The sequence below is a fragment of the Dermacentor silvarum genome, chromosome 10 (assembly GCF_013339745.2).
Source record: "Dermacentor silvarum isolate Dsil-2018 chromosome 10, BIME_Dsil_1.4, whole genome shotgun sequence".
In the NCBI taxonomy this organism is placed as follows: domain Eukaryota; kingdom Metazoa; phylum Arthropoda; class Arachnida; order Ixodida; family Ixodidae; genus Dermacentor; species Dermacentor silvarum.
In genome coordinates this window covers 127378180-127396285 of record NC_051163.1, presented here as the reverse complement: position 1 = coordinate 127396285, position 18106 = coordinate 127378180, and the positions used below count along the sequence as shown (strand labels likewise).

Below are 18106 nucleotides of genomic sequence, written 5' to 3'. Positions count from 1 at the left end.
GTACAAACATCAGCGGTGAGCGTAGGATCACAGTGGCGGTGCCGTGGCCCGACGAAAGTACAGACGAAAGTACATTTGCATGTACTTTCGTCTGCTGTTATTACTTCCGTATACACTAAGAAAGGTTAGGATATGTTTCCGGTGTTTCCAACATTTCAAAAAAAGTTTTTCATGGTTTATGCCACTCTGATTTTCTTTTTGGTCATTTTCTCGCTTACGAAAGCTCATTTTTTTTCTACCAATTACTAATTTATTGTTACCAAGCCGCTACCAGAGAACGGCCTCTCCAGAAGAGACCGCTTCATGCTACTGCGCTTACGGACTGGCTGCACCTGGACTGAGGCCCAGCTATACGCCAAGGGCCTCGCCACGTCGCCTGCCTGCAAGAAGTGCGGAGACCCCGAGACTCTGGAGCACCTTCTCTGTGCCTGCACACGCTTGGTGCAAAAACGCTACAAAGTCATCACCACTTACAGACGCTACGGCCTTCCAACGGCCACAAAGACTGACCTGCTGTTTCCAGTGTGTCCTCAGTTCCCTGGGCTGCGATGCCTGCTGGAGTTTGTGAACTCAACAGGAATCGCCACCTTATGGGCGCCCGCTACAACGCTGGCCCCTTTGCTGAGGACCACCACCTGTCGCGCGCAGTGAAATCTATTGCCCTTCCACTTTTGTCATACCCTCTCCCTTGACGACGCTGCGCTGTGCTCCTTAAGGGGTTGCGGAATCAAACGTCATTTTCTTCTCTTGATCACTGTCCATCCCCTCACGAAACACCTGACGCGCTATCACTGCAGGTGTTTACTTTCGCCCGCTCTTCTCTGTGGAGGTGTGATCGTGACGTGGCGTCGCAGCAAATGACAATGGCAGCTTCGATGCCGTTTCGCTGCAATAGACGACGGACGCGAGGGTTTTTGGGTGAATGGATCATTTGACGCTTCCGCATTGAATAAGTATGTTGTCTCATAGTTTACTACTATAGGTACGTGTTCATGTGTTCAGATACAGGAACATGCCTGATTCGTCGAGCGCATGCATGTAGTTTCCTGTGTTTAGCAGTAACAGTAACAGTGGTTAGCAGTAGCAGTAACATTTTACTAGTGCAGCAAAACTACACTCTTAGCCAACTCCTGGCTAGAATCCACGCGTACAGGCAGGAAATCAGAACAAATTACGGCAGCTGATATACCGTTCGCTAAGTGGCTCCACAGGCGGCCCCCCAGAGACAGCGGCCCATTTTCAAGCGGCTCAAGTTTCAGGCGGCCCAATTCCAAGCGGCCGTCAGAATAGGCGTGAGCAAAGTTATGCAGGATTTTAAGTCAAACTTTTGCTGGCTATTTGCAGCCTACCATAGGCGTGACTGCTCTGAAGGCGGCCTTATGCGTATGCGTCCCGAACGCCACTTGCGGGGGGAAAAAAGCGAATTTACACTTCATCCGCAACTATCGTGGCAAGTTTCGCAATCAGGAGTAACATAGCGTAATTAGAAACACAATCATCAAGGCAAATTACACACTCATCACGATCACTAACAACACGTCACTAACAACTAAGCCAAGCCAATGGTTACCACATGTGTGTTTCCGCACCTGCGTCTCCTTTTACTTTTTGTCGCACTCGTACAGCTCCGCCACCAAAGCTTTAGTCATCTCTGACCGCGTGAGTGCTCCCAGCGTCTTGCTACAAATTTCTACGGAGCCCCGTTTCCGAGAGTGACCGGCGCTCAGCCGAGTGGTCGCTTAGCTGCTGTTAGGCTTACTCCCCCGCTGCCCCATGGCTACTTCCTCGCCCCATTGGCTTTTGCACATCGGCGCAACTCTCCCACAACTGCAGTCACCCGCATTGCCCAACGCCACTACCTCGCCATGTTCCTCCTCCTCACCGGTGACGTTTCTCCCAACCCGGGCGCGCCACAACCCACCTGTGCATCCTGCACTAAACGAATGCGAGACGATCAAGCTGCGCTATGTTGCGATTCCTATGACGGCTGGTTTCATCGTCGCTGCGTGCATCTATCTATGGCTCAGTATCGCAAACTGGGTCCCTGCAATGACCCTTGGATGTGCCCCGTTTGCTCCTTGTCTCAGTTCTGCGACTCCCATCTTCACTGATCCGCAGTCGCAGCTCCCGCACTCACCGAGTCACTGTACTACAGGCTAAGGAGGACCCCAAGCTCTTTTGGTCGTATATTAAATGCTTTCAGTCCACTTCCCACAAACCTTGCTTTATGGACAACGCCGTACCTGTAACCGAACCCTCATCGATAGCACAGTCATTTGCTTCGCAGTTTTCATCCACATATAGCTCTACCACTTCTCTTGACCCTGATATCCTCACCCAAGAGGTAGAAACTAGAGTCACTACTCCTGCAGCCTCCATCAGTAACATCTCCTTCTCACATGATGACCTGCACGAGGCCGTGCGTTTCATTAAGCCGTCCCAAAATCCAGGCCCTAATTATGCTGCTCCTTCCTTCCTGAAACTCATCTACCCACACGTAACCTCGTCCCTCCTACTCATGTTTCAGTCTTTTGTGGACAACGCCTTTGTTCCCCAGAAATGGAAGGAATCCTTTGTCACCCCTGTCCACAAGGGCCGAGGGAAGCCCACATGTGAGGTGTCCAGCTATCGCCCAGTCTTAATCACCTCCATCCTTTGCAGGACCTTCAAGCGTCTCGTCAATCGCTCCATTATAGACTTCCGTGAACAGAACAGCATTCTTGCTTCCTCTCCGCACGGATTCCGTCCCAATCGCAGTTGTGAGACAGCCTTAGCCACGGTCGCACATTATGTCAGTTCCAACATGGATAGCGGCACGCCAACACACCTGATCCAATTAGATCTGACTAACGCATTCGACACACTCGACCACGCCATTCTGGTGACAAAAGCAGCCCAAGCTGGTCTTCAAGGCACATTGCTCCTCTGGTTAGCACGCTTCGTGGTGGGACGCTCACAGCGAGTCCATTACCACGGATCGCACTCCGAGAGCTACCTTGCCCTCTCTGGGGTCCCCCAGGGTTCTGTGCAAGGACCGACTCTCTTTCCCCTTTATGTTAACGACATGCCGCAGTCGAACGAAGTTCTACTGGTGCAGTATGTGGATGACACATCTATCTTGGCCCCTGTCTCACCGTCTGATAACTCCTGTGTCGACCTGCAAGACTACCTCACCCATGTTTCCCAGTGGGCATCAGTCAGCCATCTCTCCATCAGTGAAACTAAGAGTGTCGTTCTCCGTTTTCACAACAGCAAGAGAGCTACCTCGCCCGTTTATACGCTTGAGGGCTCTGTCCTGTGTAATGTTTCCTCAGCTGCAATTCTAGGAGCCACGTTCACCCCAACTCTTGATTTTTCACTGCCCGTCTCCAACGCAGTGGCCAAAACGCGTCGCACTCTCGGTTTCGTGGTACGCACGTCGAAACCCTGCGGCCCGGATGCTTTCCGTGCACTTTATACTGCTCTTGATAACGGCCTTCCGTGCACACAATGTGCACGGAATTGCGATAGTTTTCTTTACCTTAGACCGGAATCACACTATTCATACGACTGGAGTGCTGCTCTTCCGTGTGGAACTCCTCTCAGGTTCACCTAACCAATATGCTGGTGAGCGTCCAGCACCGCGCCACCCGGACACTGTTCACCGGCCTCGGCTGCAGCCGCGAAGTACTTCCACGGTATGAGGCACGACTGCAACGCCTTGAATGGCAGACGCTCAAACACCGCTGTCGCCCGGATACGCCTTCTCTCCCGCTGCCTCGATGGATCCCTTGACGACTCCTACATCAGCTCAGTCGTCCGCTACAGCAAGCGAACGGGCCAGCCCGAACCAATGTACGCGAGGACAGTCCGCCACCAGAATTCACTTATTCCGGCTGCAGTGCGAGACTTTCTTTCTGCCCCATGACATGTGCGAACACCCCTCCCTTCGGACCGTGCGTCATCTAGGGAGCTGTGCAGAACACTGGCGAGAAGCCTCCATGAGTGGACTTAGTTCATGAATTAGCAGGTCATTTGCCTTTTGTCTACCATCCTCCAAGGTGTTTCCATCCTCCTCCCCCACTCCCCCTGGGTGGATGCCTGGCAGGCGCTCCGCGTAAGGGTCTGTACCTATCTGCCACGCCTAGCACGCCACCCAGGACGATCTCTCTCTTTCTCTTTGCTCCTCTACCCCCCCCCCCCCCCCGTCTTTTTTTCAAGTGCAAATAAAGGATTACTATTATTAACACTTTATAGTACATCACGTGGAATCGAACCTGCGTACACTCGTATTTATACAGTCCCTAAGCACACATTCTAATGATTACACCACAGCGCCACTACGCTGGGAGGTGTTCTTTTACGGAGGTATATAGCTACCAAATGTACTTGAGGAATCGGCGGCGGTGGGTGGCGTTTCTCTGCAGTGCTGTGCTGTTGAGTATCTGCTCAACAGCACAGCACATGTTTATATATCTTTCACCGGTGACCGTTTCCACCGACTACCAAATGTTAAACGTTATCGCAAGGCACAGGACGCGCCTGCATGTATCGTGTTTCTTGAACGCTATCGATGCTTCTATCCGTTGTCTGTTGTCACCGACGCTTATGTAATCTGATTCTATGAGCGACGCGAATTGTCTAGTACTTTCAGGAAGACACGCGGGCACCAGGGATTACTCTGGGACGTTCGACGACTCATGTATAAAAGCCGACGCATTTCGCTGCTGATCAGATTTCGACCATCGCCGACTGTGTTCGCCGCTTTCGTTGTGCTTCGAGTGTAGCTTGCTTTTGTGGGCACAGGTTAGCTCAATAAAGAATCAGTTTCGTAATACACAGTTTTACGACTGTTTTCTTCACCTCCACTATACTACGTGACACGACTAACGAAGGAAGACAACTTCGACGACTTAGACGACAACGTGAGAACTATTCTTCACGGCTTGTCGTCAACGCTGGAAAATAATGTTAGTACTGTCGGAAAAAAGTTGTCGCAGTTTCACCTGAAAGGCGAAGCATCAATTGCGATAGCAAATTGGTAGAGAGCTATACGGAGTAATGATATTAGCTTTATCAGCTGTATAAACTTGGACATGCCGCAGCACCGGCAACACGCAGAACTGTTGTCGACGCCGTCGGCGTTTTGCCAGCGTTCGCTCAAAATGCGTGCGGCGTTGGTGACTGTTGCCGGAGCCTCTGATATAAATAGGCACTTGGTGCCGCAGCTGAACGTCGCCTCCCTTCCCTCCCCCTCCTCCATGGCTTATCGCGCATCGGAAGAAGGCGCGTTTGCTCTACATATATGGTGATTGTAAAGGAGGAAAGAGACGCCTACTTCTGCAGCCCTTAAGGGAGCACGGCGCAGAACGCGCGTTTGTTCTCCGCCGTGCGTTCACTCCCCGTGAAAGCGCGCGTCCCTCGCGCCCTTTCACTCGCAGATACAGACAGCGTTCGGCGCGCGGCGACGATTTCATCTCCATTGACGTCATACGGAACCTCACGGCGACGACGACGGCGACGACGACGGCGACGCCGACGGCAGAAATCTGCTTTTGAATGTCCATATAATTGCTATCGCAATAAAATGTCGCAGTTTCACCTGAAAGGCGAAGCATCAATTGCAATAGCAAATTGGTAGAGAGCTATACGGAGTAATGATAGTAGCTTTATCAGCTGTATAAACTTGGACATGCAGCAGCACCGGCAACACGCAGATCTGTTGTCGACGCCGTAGGCGTTTTGCCCACATTCGCACAAAATGCGTGCGGCGTTGGTGACTGTTGCCGGAGCCTCTGATATAAATAGGCACTTGGTGCCGCAGCTGAACGTCGCCTCCCTTCCCTCCCCCTCCTCCATGGCTTATCGCGCATCGGAAGAAGGCGCGTTTGCTCTACATATATGGTGATTGTAAAGGAGGAAAGAGACGCCTACTTCTGCAGCCCTTAAGGGAGCACGGCGCAGAACGCGCGTTTGTTCTCCGCCGTGCGATCACTCCCCGTGAAAGCGCGCGTCCCTCACGCCCTTTGACTCGCACATACAGCGTTCGGCGGTGCGCGGCGACGATTTCATCTTTATTGACGTCATACGGAACCTCACGGCGAGGGCGACGACGACGCCGACGGCAGAAATCTGCTTAGGAGTGTTCATATAATTGCTATCGCAATAATAACAGATGTGCCGTTCTGCTCACGATCGAGTGCTTCTCCAGCCCATGCATTATATATTCTCCGCAAATAAGCGGATATGAAGTATCGCGCCAACCATACACGTACGTGAATTTAATTCGAGTGTGTACTTGTCAGCATTTAAAAAAAATTCCGCAAGTTCCATTCGTATATGGTCAACTGCGACGCCAGTACCAGTGTCACGAAGGCATTTCGACGTGCCTTCATGCATTCTTTTCAATTGCATTGGTTTACAGTTTGATTCATTCCGCTGTAAGCTGTTGTCCTGAATTAGCAGCGGGTCGTTAGCGTTTTGGAGCGCATGCATTCCAGCAATTGGATACTGCGTATGCCGATAGCCGCGTCACATGCATCGGCACGCATGTTTAAATTTCTAATGTGTGCACTTGTTGCGCGTGCACTGCTCGTTTACTGTGGCAGCGCTCGTTCTGAAAGCTTCGAAGACCATCTACACTCATGCGTCTGTTCAACATACATGCACAGGATGGACTTGCCGGCCAGTTGAATGAGCATTGTGGAAGAAGAAACAGCGCAAAACAAGGACGACAAAAAAACGTGGACCACACCACGAAGCGCTGGTGTGCTTCATGCTTTTTCGTCGTCCTTGTGTTTACGCTGTTTCTTCTTCCACGATGCATGCACGCCACAGCTAGGTGCACGAACGTTTCGGGGAAAGGGGGGGGGGGTAACTTTCTTTTCCCGGTTTCCTCTCAGTGTCAATGGCACAGTGCGTTGCACCAAATTGTGCACGTTTACTCATCTGCTTCTCACAGAAAATGTCGAAGAAACGCCCACCAAAACCAGGTACATTTGTAAACTTAACTAGGCAAGACGAAGCTCCATAGAAAAACAAAAGAAAGAGTGGTATTGAAGGTTTTCAGTATTTTTCTTTACTGCAAAATGGTAGCGCTCTCCTAGCTTCAATGTACAGAGATGGTGCAGTGTTAGTTAAAAAGCATGAATTTGTGAATTCCTTGCCAAAGTAAGCTTGTGAAATTATTTAGGTGCTAGAATGCGGCGTTTGCAGTGATCTTTGAAAACCCTTTATTTCTAAAATGCCATTTTCAAGGCATTGAAAGCCCTTGAATTTTTGCAGTAATGGAAAGTCCTTAAATTTGTACACTTGGCTAGACTTAGACATTACCAAGCATTTTCCCCCTCTGTGACACAGAGAATTGTCTGTGGAGCTAATAGAAGGTGAAATCCTTAAAGCTGAAATTGCAAAGCAGCTGCGGATACAAGTTTTAGGCACATGGAACCAGTACCAAGTGTACTTGGAGGAACAGAAGAAGCAAAAAGCTCAACAGTTAAGTCATTCGAAGAGAAGCCGCGTAGAAGAGTAAATCGAGAGCTACAGACACAATAAAAAGAAACTAGAAATGACTATTGCTTACTTGATGGTGAAAAGCTTTGCCAACAAATGACATCACATACACTATGCAATCAAACAGTATTCAAAAACTGCAAATGTTGCAGTTCCAAGCAGTTAATTTCGGTATTTCAGAAAAACTTCGACCACTTTCTTGAAATGCCTCCTTGTGTGAGCGTTAAGGCACTGTGTGCGTTAAGGACGGGCGGTGAAAGACTAATTAACAGTGTCACTGCTGCAGCTTCGTCGAAGCCGTCGACTTACAACATGGTTTGGGCTTCTCCTGGGACACCCACACAGAACAAAACACACAAGACCAGAGAGCAGTGGGAGGCCGCGCTGCTCAGCTCTTCACCGGAAGACCAACTTAAGGCAATCCAGCAGGCCGAAGATGCCGCCAGAGCCCAAGGGCTTGAGGCCGTCATCTAGGTAGAGAGGCCTAGGCCTCAGAAATATGTTGTACAAAAATAAAGTTTATTCCTCCTCCTCCTAAACAGACACTGTCGCAACGGACGCAGCTGCCAGGTGAGACATGCACCACATATATCGAAGAAGTGTTAAAGCTATGCAAGGTGGTCAGTGCTCGCATGTCGGAAGAAGATAAATTCGGACATTTGCTCAAAGGAGTGGCTGAGGATGTGTATGATTTTCTAATTGGAAAGGAAAGCCTCAGTTCTGTGTCCGACGTCATTCGGCATTGCAGAAAATTTGAAACGCTCAAGATGTGGCGGATTACGCCAAAGTTTGGTCGGTTGGCAAACGTTACGACGGTTGCCAGTGTGGACATGAGCCCTTGCCTCGACCTTTCTTCGACCATCCGGCAGATAGTCCGCGAGGAACTTACCCGCCGCGAAGAGATGTCGCGTTCAACTGCTGACCACCATGGCGTGTTCACGTCACGTGAGGTTATGACTGCGCCACATCTGGCCCCTTGGCAACTGATGGTGAGCGCAGCGGCTGTAGAATACAGCGCAGCCCCACAGTCGATGATGACAACACGCCCTCCGACTCCACGCTATGACCAACGCGCTCAGCGCAGGCCTTCTCGACGCCCGATGTATCGTCGTGACACACGCCCTGAACCAGCCAACTACACAAGGGAAAATGGTAATATCCGGTTCATCGACGAACAATCAAGGTTTTTACATCTCCCGGTGTGTTACTGTTGTGGTGTCCCAGGTCATATACCGCGGTTTTGCAACGAGCGTATGACCACGTGGTATGGCCAGCCCTCAGAGTTTTCACGGCCCTCCGAACCACCCCACGGTGTCCCGTGGCCAGCACACGTATCATCTGGCGACAAGTATTGGCCGAGCAGCTCCAGGAATCGCTCCCCGCCATCTGACAGGAGTTTGACACCACCACCGCAACGTCGTGCTCACCGTTCTCCCTCAACGCTGCGTCGCACCACGTCCCCTTCGTCACCGGAAAACTAGCTAGCGCGGCCGATGGACGTGAGGTCGCTGGAGACGTGCTACTGACAGAAATGCCTCCTGTGTTGATGCTTAAAAACAAAGTGTGCGTTTTTGTAGATAATATGCCTGTGATGGCTCTGGTGGACACAGGCGCAACAATTTCGGTCATGAGTGTCTCTTTTAAAGACGTGTTAGGGCGAAAGGGGTTGTTTAAATGAGACGAATATTTAAAGTTCTGTGGAGTGAGTGGCAAGCCGTTGCGACCTATTGGTGTGTGCTGACATGTCTTTTACAGGCCATGTTATTCCCAGAGTTTGTAATTATTCCTCGGTCGACCCATGATGTTATTCTCGGCATGGATTTCTTGCAGGAGTTTGGTGCCACTGTCGTCTGCCGCACAGGGAAGGTATTCGTAAGTGGTAAGATTCCGTCAGGACTCCTTGAGAACCTTGTAGATCGCGATATTACACTGCGTGTTTGTGGTGATACGGTTGTACCTACTAGAGCACTGCACGGGCCGATTTTTGCAGCCCGGGCCCATTCTTACATTGGGCGGCCCGCCCGAGCCCGATCAAAACTTTTATGGCGAGACCCGGGCCCGGCCCGGGCCCGGAAATAATCTACGTTACCCGCCCGGCCCGGCCCGCCACCCCTTTACCTTAGGCCCGAGCCCGGCCCGAACCCAGCACAAAACCGGCCCGAACCCGGTCCGAGACCGAAAAATACATGTTTTTCAGAGTTGAGACGCCGGCGAATAACTCGCTGCACGTTACATGCGCACCACAAGAAAGCCCGAGCCCGGCCTGGGCCCGCGTCAAAAACCCGAGCCCGGCCCGGGCCCGGGTCAAAAAGCACACGCCGTGCCCGAGCCCGGCCCGAGCCCGTAAAAAAACTGCTCTACCCGGCCCGGCCCGGGCTTTCGGGTAAGCCCGAGCCCGTGCAGCGTTCTAGTACCTACATCATCTACCGTTTGTGTTTCCGTTGTCTGTTGCGGCGCCAATGCCGACAGCTTCGATACTACCGTAGAACCAATGCACATTAACCGTAGAATGCACATTACCGTAGAACCAATGCACATTAAGAAGAATGTGTGGGTACCACATTGTGTGGTGTCCATAAAAGGTGGACGCCCTGGCTTATGGACCGTAAACTGTTCTCAGGAGCCCGTTATACTACCAAACGGCTTTAAATTAGCCTTCGTCAGGGAACACGCATCCTTATCAGTGGCTGAACTTACAGATGTGCCAGAAGAACCTGATGGCCACCGCTCGGAAACAGCCCTTTTGTCAATGGTGAATAAATCACTCAGCACAAGTGAACGCCGAACGTTAGTAGGTGTGCTTTCGAAGCACGTTTGGGTATTCGACTTTGCGCAGAAGGACAAAATGCCTGCCATCCCCGCGTCTCGAACACGCCATACCATCAACACGGGTTCGGCAAATCCGATTAGACAAAAGCCATATCGCGTTTCACCATCAGAGCACCAGATTATCAACAAACAAGTGCACGAAATGATGAAAAAGGGAGTCATACAAGAGTCAGTGAGTCCATCGGCAGCTCCAGTGATTCTTGTGAAAAAGAAAGATGGATCTTGGAGAGTTTGCATCGACTATCGCCGGCTGAATGTTGTAACAAAAAAGGACGTGTACCCACTCCCACGTATTGATGACGCAATAGACTGCCTTCATTCCGCCATTTACTTTTCCTCAGTAGACTTACGATCTGGCTACTGGCAAATTACGATGCATCCTGAGGACAAGGAAAAGACTGCTTTCGTAACCTCTGACGGGCTGACTGTGTAACACTTCGGCAACATTCGAGAGATTTATGGACACTATTCTGCGCGGCTTAAAGTGGAGCATCTGCATGTGTTACCTCGACGACGTCGTCATCTTTGGCCACACCTTCAGCGAACACAACTCGTGTCTGGATATTGTCCTGAACTGCATCAGGTACGCTGGCCTTGTTTTAATTTCCAAGAAATGCCACTTCGGAGACCGCCAAACCTTTGTGCTTGGACATCTCGTCGATAAGGATGGTGTCCGCCTTGATGCCCAGAAAACAGCAGCCGTTGAAGCGTTCAGTGCACCGTGCTCTGTCAAGGAGTTTCGTAGTTTTCTGGGGCTTTGTTCCTATTTCCGCCGCTTTATTCCTAAATTCGCCGACTTCGCGTATCCGCTGACATGCCTGCTACGAAAGGATATCTCCTTTGAGTGGACTGCAGAGTGCGACTCTTCTTTTCGTCAGTTGAAGTTTCTGATGACGTCACGACCTGTTCTTCAACACTTCAGTCCTTCAGGTCCGACAGAACTCCATACGGATGCCAGTGGCACTGGTATTGGCGCTGTCCTAGTTCAACACTACGGTGAACACGTGATCGCATATGCAAGTCGCTCATTAAGTAGGCCCGAGCAGAATTACACTGTCACGGAACAAGAATGCCTCGCGGTAATATTTGCAGTTCAACGGTTTCGTTCCTACCTGTATGGACGCCCCTTTACAGTTGTCACCGACCACCACTCATTGTGTTGGCTTGTAAATTTCCGTGACCCTTGCGGCCGCCTTGTGCGCTGGGCGCTCCGACTGCAAGAACACCGCTTCACCGTTTCTTATAAGAGCAGTCGACGACACGCTGATGCGGACTGCCTCTCCCGTATGCCACTTAGCGCTACGGACTGTGACGCCGACGACTTCGATCACCTTGTGGCTCCTGTTTCACCGAGTTTTCCAGACTTCGACTGTTTCAAATCCGAACAGCGATAATACGTTAAATTAACACCGCTCTTCACCGCTACTACCACCTCGACAACACCAAACCATTTCTGTGTACGTGATGGGCTCCTGTACAAGAAGAACCTTTCCAGCACTGGCACACGTTTTCTGCTAGTTGTGCCGGAGAACCTTCGCATAGCGATTCTGAGTGTTATGCATGACGACCCTATACGTCTGGCCATTTAGGTTCGGCGAGGACGCTGTACCGTATTCAGGAACGCTTTTATTGGCCTGGAATGCGACAATCTGTTGAGACGTATGTGGCTAGCTGGATACAATGTCAGCGCCACAAACGGCCATTTACTGCTCCAGCTCGTCTCCTGCAGCCGATCCCGCCTCCAAGCACACCTTTCCAACAACTGGGCATTGACTTCGTGGGCCCTTTTACAAAATCAGCCAAGGGAAATCAGTGGATAGTTGTTTGCGTCGACTACATCACACGCTACTGTGATACGGCGGCCGTGCCCTCCGCAACTGCCAATGACGTTTCAACATTCCTGCTAGAATATGTCCTCCTGCGACATGGTCCGCCTCGCGTGATTATCAGTGACCGTGGACGACAATTCACAGCGTATGTCGTGGAGGAGCTGCTTCGTTTGTGTGAATCCCACTTGCGTCACTCGACACCATACCATCCACAAAAGAATGGGCTTAGGGAGCGCACCAACCGAACAATTGTAAACATGCTATCTATGTATGTTTCATCCGACCAGAAGAACTGGGATGACGTACTGCCTTTTATCACGTACGCGTTTAACACCGCCAAGCATGAGACTACCGGGTATAGCCCTTTCTTCCTGCTCTACGCACGGCCACCCGGTACACAATCGACACTGTCTTCCCTTTCTGCAGTCACGAAAATCCCACTGTCACCGAGACGCTCTGCCTTGCCGAAGAAGCTCGTCGTATTGCTCGTTTGCGCACTTTGGCATCGCAGGACAGATCAAAAGCACGCTACGACATTCGCCACCGTCCGGTAATCTATCACCCTGGTGATTTAGTCTGGCTGTGGACTCCAGTACGGAAACGCGGGTTATGCCAAAAGCTTTTGTCCACCTACGATGGCCCGTTTGTGATTATTAACAGACTCACGGAAGTCACCAACAACATAGCTCGCCTCATGGCGAGTGGTAGAAGAGCTGCTAAGACCCAAGTGGTCCTTGTCGCCCGCATGAAACTCTTCACTTCAAGACAAATGGATTGACTCGCCCGGCGGGCTTCGTCTGCAACGAGAGGAATGTTACGCGTGAGGAAAACTGAGACCGGTGAACGTGCTTGCGGTCCCGTGTTGGAAAAGCGGAAGAGGACGACGTTGAGTGCATCAACCAGCCAGCCGCTCTTGCGCTCACCTTCGCAACCTAAATTAAACGGCCCCCTTCATCTCTGAGGTTTACAAACGGTCTCCTTTGTGCGTAACGATATATATATATATATATATATATATATATATATATAGAAATATGTCTCTCTGACATTTGGAATATAGTACATTCAGGAGTGCCTGCATGCTCTCTTCCCCTGCTCAAGTGACGAAAAGGAGAGCCTTTCTATGTACCATAGTAGAAGAACATTCAAAGGTTTTCACTGTACTCATTACATCAATTGTCATGTGGCTCTGCCACAATAGAAAATAGCAGTGGGCCATAATATTAGCCCATCCTAACATAACTGTAAATTAGCACATACCAAGATGCTGTGAAACGGCAGTGACAAAGCAGCTGGTGCTGGAAATTTCAGCAGCAGTGCAGTGGTACAGTTGAGTGCCACCTGCATAGAGATAAATGCATATGCATGTTAACAACTCAGTAGTTGCTGACATTTTCGTAAGCTGTACACTGCACAATAAAGTAATCTAGGCAACTTTGTTGGAACAAATGCACATAATTAAAACACCATTTAAACACTAACATGATTAACGGCCGCTCACCTCTCACGCACTAAGGGATAATACTACTGAAGCATCAGTGGAGGGTTCACAGATTACCACAGCCCATAAAGGACAAGCTTTCTTTGAGGAAAACAGCTTTAACGGCTGTTAGTTTTCTTGATGATTTTATGTGGTAGCTTTGCTTTAAATGTCATGCAGTACTAAAAAATAGGAAGTGCAGCATTTCTAGCAGCAGAAGTCGTCGTCAGCCTCATGGTACAACTGATTTTTGCCCTGTTTATGTCAGTGAGACAACACATACAAAGAAATCTGAGTTCACACATATACAGTGCCATGTGCACTTCTCCTTCACAAAACACAGCCACCAGTTCGAATGCTGCTGACAGGAAAGGTTATATAGAGTGCGACACTGCATGGAACTACCACTTATGACTGTATATGTATGATCTGCTGATTGGAGAGGTAGTCACATGCCATTTCTAGTCTCTCTTAGAAGCATTACTAAAGGCAGAATTAAAATTATTCGTATGTCACAAATTTCACACACCCACAGTTTGGTTAAATAACTTGTGAGAAAAAGACACGTTAAACTGGAATAGCAACTCTTTTTTCCTGCTGCAAAACTTTCCTTTAAATAATGACATAACTTCACAGCGTCATAAAATATCGTGTTTCTCGCAACTACTTACCGGAACTTGCGAGTTAAGAGTGTTGATACGCGACTCATTGGGCGACAATACTGCCTAATACAAATGCTTCACGAACACGAGCACACGTCCCTCGCAGATAATGGCAGCCATATATACCTCTGTGCGACATGATCGCACCTTTCTGGTCAAAATGCACGTTAGTAAGACATCACCACCTCATTAAAAATAATAACTCAGTACAAGGCAGCAGCCGACTGCATAATGTGAAATTGCAATTGATGTCCACTTACTGGTGGCCTGTGGTTGAGTCACTTCTGGCAGTTGACTGGGTGCTGAGAAACAGGTCCTGGGTTGACCCTACAAAACATACAGGGTTATGTCAAATGTTGAAAATGTACCACGCCGGCATTTCATAATTAAGTCGCAAAGCAAACGAGTAAACTAAAGACAAATGTGATGTAAACAGAGTATGCATATGATAGGCTGTCAACTCGTAATGCATTCCGCGAAAAACCTAATGCAAAGGAAAACTACATACAAAGTTGACACACAATTTAACTCGCTCTAGGTTTCTTCCTGCCAAATATAGTCAAATGATTATGTGTCTCGTGGTTGGCACGTAATTAGTGTAAATTACACAATAAATAATTTAAGTATAAACCGCATGCACGCGATCTTGCGCGCGACTGCGACAAGCGACGCGATGGAGATGGCTGTCGTGCTCGCTTGTCGTCTACAATACGTACCGCATGCGAGCGACGACTTTGAGCAACGTCTCCCCGGTGTTGCCGGAATGAGGGCAGCAAATACGCGCCAAAACTGGCGTGACGCGTGCTTTATTATTTAAGTTGTGTTTTACTGTAAAAGCAGCATAAATATTTCTAAAGGTCTTGCACTTCGTTTTTATCCTTGCACGTATCAAAAAGTCGTTTGCTCGTTCCGTGCGACAATTCGTAGCACTCGATGATGTTCTGTACATCCTGCTTCGGCTTCGCGCTATTGGCTAGTCGCTGATAGCACTTTCGGGCGACGAGCAACGAATTCTAGATTTCCAGAACGCAGCGCCTATTCTGTGGTCCAGACCACAGGACTCTCATTTTATTGTGTCGACCAGACCACAAAATACACTTCTTTCTTTATTTTCTGGGGGAGTGGATCTGTCCTCAGCTGTGACAGGGGTTTCCCCCTGTCGGCCGGTTGCGCATTGATCGATTGAAATCTGCGCTATCTAGTCTAGTTGTCCGGCACCTGAACGTCGAAAGTCAGCACGTGTTTGTGCTGTGCGGTTTATGCCATGAAAGCGGGACAAAAGTTCTCCTCGTTTGAGGAACTCCAATCGGCAATAGCCGACTATGAGCGCATGGTTTACGCCGAATTTTGGATTCGTCAGTTGCGAACCGTCCATGCTGCAAGAAAGAAAGGCATCAGACCCCCCATTGACGAGAACCTTACCTACTATAGCCTGACGTATAGCTGCAAGCTCGGCGGAAGAACGCACAAATCCGTGTCAACAGGTGCTCGTACTAAACAAACGTAAGGGATTGACTCCTCACCATATTTAATTCACTTTAATAACCTTTTACGAATCGTGAAATAATGGCGTTGGAAGGGTATATATCATGGTACAGGAATGGCATACACCACGTGGGAAAGCCGTGAATGTATGTGGCAGCAGGAATGCAACTTCACTGGTCCTATGTATCAATTTTATACAGGACATACAATATCAACTGCCTGGCCCACATTTCCTTCCTTGCCACCAAATATGGGAAATGCTTGGAAGTCATTGAAGTGGTTGACGAACACACTCACACGTTGAGTGAGGTATGTTTATTACACTGCCAGTCAGTCAAGAAATTAGTTTCCCTTTTTCCCATAACTGCACTTTAATTGAAAACTATAAATACGCCGTGCTTTCCTTGATATCTGTTGGCTTCATACGGTTGTGTCTAACAAGAACGCTGGGGCCCTTCGTCAATTCTTTGATACAAATTAAGTAAATACATGCAGCAGTAGATGTGTTCCTGAATTCGTTCATCTTCCTTGCAGAAGTGTTGCCAGCACCTGCCACGCCAGAGAAGGCTCAATGAAGAGGAAACAGGTGAAGTGAAGAAACTTCTAGCACTTAAAGCTATTAAGAAATGCCTACAAGGGCACTTCCTTCAACCGTTGGAAGAGAATACTCCTGCGTGGCCTTCACAACCTAACAACAAAGATGCAGGCGGAGAAAGTGAAAGGGTCAACGCTCAACTTCATTGCCTCACGTGTGCAGGAATCTGGCGGAACTATGGACATTCTTGTGGATAGTGATAGTGTGCTGACTGGCCCTTTCTACCAGGATAGTGACATGAAAAAGGCATATGAGAACTTTCCAGAGATTTTTTTGTTGATGCCATTCATAAGACCAATGATAAACTGATGCCATTGTACGTTGTCCTTGTGAAGAATTCCAATGGTGAGAGTGAAATAGTGGCATTGATATTGTGTGCAGGTGAGGACGAGGCAACATTACAAGCATTGTTTTCAAGGTTTAATGTGAACAACAGGTCAACCACGGACACTAAAGTTATTATGACTGACAAATATTTTGTAAAAAGAAAGACCTTGAAGACTGCGTTTCCCTGTGCAGCGAGCACTGTATGCTTATTTCATGTCCTGAGAACATTTAGAAGGGAGGTGACCGTAGAGGAGACGGGTGTCACTAGTCAGATGAGGATGCACATTCTGGAATTATTGCAGAAATTGTGCTACTCCCAAACTGAAGAAGAATACCAAGAGACCTATAAAAGCTTGCAGAACACTGGTTGTGCCAAGGTTCTTCAATATTTCAATAAAATTGGCACCCGATAGGCAATGAATGGGTGAAAGGCTTGAAACATCAAGCCACAACATTTGGAAATTCTACAAATAACCGTGTTGAAGCCATCAATCAGAAGATAATGCAAGCTGTCAAGCGGTATGCGCCTCTCCACGAGATGTTTTCTGACCTGCTTACTGTCGTGAACAGTCTGCATCTTCAACGGGATCAGACAGCAATGGAAGCCTTGCTGAAGGCCCCAGTGGTGAGAAATTTAACGCGTTGTGAACAAGAATACTGTAACATCTTGACACCATATGCATTTGCAATAGTCTCCAAGGAACTGAAAAAAGCAAATGAAATGGATTCCTTAGAACAGTATGCTCATCTCGAAGTGTCCTGAGGAAAGCTGCTCTTGTTGTCTATCCAAAGCAATGCGCCTTCCATGTAGACACACATTCTTTTACCGTAAAGAGCTTGGTCTACCCATGTTCTTTGACAACGCAACACCAACAAGATGGACAAGAAGCTTTTACAGTCAGTCTTGTCGACTCTTCACCACAGATCCAACTGTTGCTGGCCAAGCTAACGTGCTTTCTCATCTAGCTGCAAGAAAGGTCATGTCAGAGTGTCAGAAGCATAGACAAGCTACGGCAATTCTCCTAAATATTGCGACACTTGTTGTAGAACTGCCAATGCGAAAGTATCAACAAGCAATGGAACTGTTGAAGGCATTAAAGAAAAGCATCGAAGAAAGAAAAGAGGTGTACCTTGTTGAAATAGCAACACATGACGCTTCAGACAACATCGTGCCAAATCATAGACAGCACAAGTGAGTGTTTTGTTTCTTGCATTTATGCTTCGGTACTAGTTTCGCATTTTGTGGCGACACAGCATTGCACCTGTGAAAATGAACTGTACATTTTTATGGCAGGCCAGCCCGTGGACATACCGGCATCCAGCGAAGGCACAAAGGGCCCGTGTAACTACCCACTCGGGAAGGAGCACCTGCAGCAATATTGCAGCAAGCATGCAGTGCAAGTGGTAA

At 48.9% G+C, this 18106-nt stretch overlaps 1 pseudogene; it reads left to right on the top strand.

The window, feature by feature from the left end:
• Positions 1 to 303: 303 nt before the first annotated feature.
• On the top strand, positions 304 to 17865 carry LOC125941115 (uncharacterized; annotated as a pseudogene).
• Positions 17866 to 18106: the final 241 nt, after the last annotated feature.